The sequence below is a fragment of the Brassica oleracea genome, chromosome C9, assembly GCF_000695525.1.
Source record: "Brassica oleracea var. oleracea cultivar TO1000 chromosome C9, BOL, whole genome shotgun sequence".
Classification (NCBI taxonomy): domain Eukaryota; kingdom Viridiplantae; phylum Streptophyta; class Magnoliopsida; order Brassicales; family Brassicaceae; genus Brassica; species Brassica oleracea.
Genome location: NC_027756.1, coordinates 53,942,451 through 53,945,291, shown reverse-complemented (window position 1 = coordinate 53,945,291; position 2,841 = coordinate 53,942,451).

Sequence of the window (2,841 nt, the reverse complement as noted above, 5' to 3'; positions counted from 1 at the left end):
ATGCAACTATGCATTAAAACAATATTGTTATATTTTTGAATTTGTTTCAAAATCTATTTATAAACCCGTACGAAATATTGAGTTTTACGTTAAGCGCACTATATACTAAGCCTAAGCTTTTTAGTGTTGTTTTAAAATTTCTAACCACATTATACATTTGTATTAATGTTTGTTAACCTCTTTTTCATGGTATATGAGAATCTTTATAATTTTTTTATCAATTAATTTAGTAAAACTTCATAATACTCTCTAAATAAATGGAATAACCACCATAGAATTGTTATTTTCTTGAAAAAGGAGACAACAAAGGCTTCAAGACTCTTTGCACATCATCATATATTAGTGCATAATGCAACTATGCATTAAAACAATATTGTCAAAAATTTTGAAATTTTTTCAAAGTCTATGTGTTAACTAACCCCTACAAAAATATTGAGTTTTTGGTACAAGCTTTATATACTGAAGGCTATAATCTTTAGCGTTATTTTAAAATTTGTAACCACATTCAAAATTTTTATTAAGGTTATTTAAACTCGATTTCATGGTACACGGGCATTTTTCTAATTTTATATCAATTAATTTTGTAAAACTTCAAGTAATCTCTAAATTAGTGGACTACCAATCATAAAATTGCTATTTTCTAGAGAAATATAGACATCAAAGGTTCCAAGCCTCTTTGACCATCATCATATGTTAATTTAGGATGCAACTATACATTAAAACAATATATTTATAATTTTTAATTTTTTCAAAATCTATGTATAAAACCCAACGAAATATTGAGTTTTAGGTTAAACGCTCTATATACTGAAGCCTAAACTTTTTAGTTTTGTTTTAAAATTTCTAACCATATTCTACATTTGTATTAATGTATGTTAAACTCTCTTTCAGGGTATATGGGAATCGTTATAACTTTTTTTATCAATTAATTTTGTAAAACTTCATGTAATCGAAAATTTTCTCAAAATCTATGTGTTAACCCCTACGAAAAATTGAGTTTTTTTGTAAATGCTGTTTAAACTCAAGCCTATAATCTTTGGCGTTATTTTAAGTATAAACCCATACGAAATATTGAGTTTTACGTTAAGCACTCTATATACTGAAACCTAAACTTTTTAGTATTGTTTTAAAATTTCAACCCACATTCTTCATTTGTATTAATGTATGTTAAACTCTTTTTCATGGTATATGATAATCTTTCTAGTTTTTTAACAATTAATTTAGTAAAACTACATAATACTCTCTAAATAAGTGGAATAACCACTATAGAATTGTTATTTTCTTGAAAAACGGAGACAACAAAGGCTGCAAGACTCTTTGAACATCATCATATATTAGTGCAGAATGCAACTATGCTTTAAAACAATATTGTCAAAAAAATGGAAATTTTTTCAAAGTCTATGTGTTAACCCCTACGAAAATATTGAGTTTTTGGTAAATGCTTTATATACTGAAACCTATATTCTTTAGCGTTATTTTAAAATTTGTAACCACATTCTAAATTTGTAACCACATTCTAAATTTGTATTAAAGTTATTTAAACTCTATTTCATGGTACATGGGCATCTTTATAATCTTATATCAATTAATTTTGTAAAACTTCATGTAATCTCTAATTTAGTGGACTACCCATTATAAAATCACTATTTTCTAGAGAAACATAGACAAAAAAGGTTCCAAGACTCTTTGACCATCATCATATGTTAGTTAAGGATGCAACTATGCATTAAAACAATATAGTAATATTTTTGAATTTTTTAAAAATCTATGTATAAAACCGTACGAAATATTGAGTTTTACGTTAAACGCTCTATATACTGAAGCCTAAACTTTTTAGTTTTGTTTTAAAATTTCTAACCACATTCTACATTTGTATTAATGTATGTTAAACTCTCTTTCATGGTATAAGGGAATCTCATTAATTGGTTATCAATTAATTTAGTAAAACTTCATAATACTCCCTAAATAGGTAAAATAACCACTATATAATCCCTATTTTCTTGAAAAACGGAGACACCAAAGGCTCCAAACCTCTTTGAACACCATCATAAATTAGTGCAGGATGCAACTATGCATTAAAACAATATTGTTAAATTTTTTTAATTTTTGAAATTTTCTCAAAATCTATGTGTTAACCCTGAAGCATCCCCTACGAAAATATTCAGTTTTTGGTAAATGCTCTATATACTGAAACATATAATCTTTAGCGATATTTTGAAATTTGTAACGACATTATAAATTTGTATTAAGGTTATTTAAACTCTCTTTCATGGTACATGGGTATCTTTCTAATATTATATCAATTAATTTTGAAAAACTTTATGTAATCTCTAAATTAGTGGACTAACCGTTATAAAATCGTTATTTTCTAGAGAAACATAGACAATCAAGGTTTCAAGCCTCTTTGACCATCATCATATGTTTGTTTATGATGCAACTATGCATTAAAACATTATTGTTATATTTTTGAATTTGTTTCAAAATCTATTTATAAACCCATACGAAATATTGAGTTTTACGTTATTATATACTGAAGCCTAAGCTTTTTAGTGTTGTTTTAAAATTTCTAATCACATTATTCATTTGTATTAATGTTTGTTAAAATCTTTTTCATGGTATATGAGAATCTTTATAATTTTTTTATCAATTAATTTAGTAAAACTTCATAATACTCTCTAAATAAATGGAATAACCACCATAGAATTGTTATTTTCTTGAAAAAGGAGACAACAAAGGCTTCAAGACTCTTTGCACATCATCATATATTAGTGCATAATGCAACTATGCATTAAAACAATATTGTCAAAAAAATTAAAAAAATTTCAAAGTCTATGTGTTAAC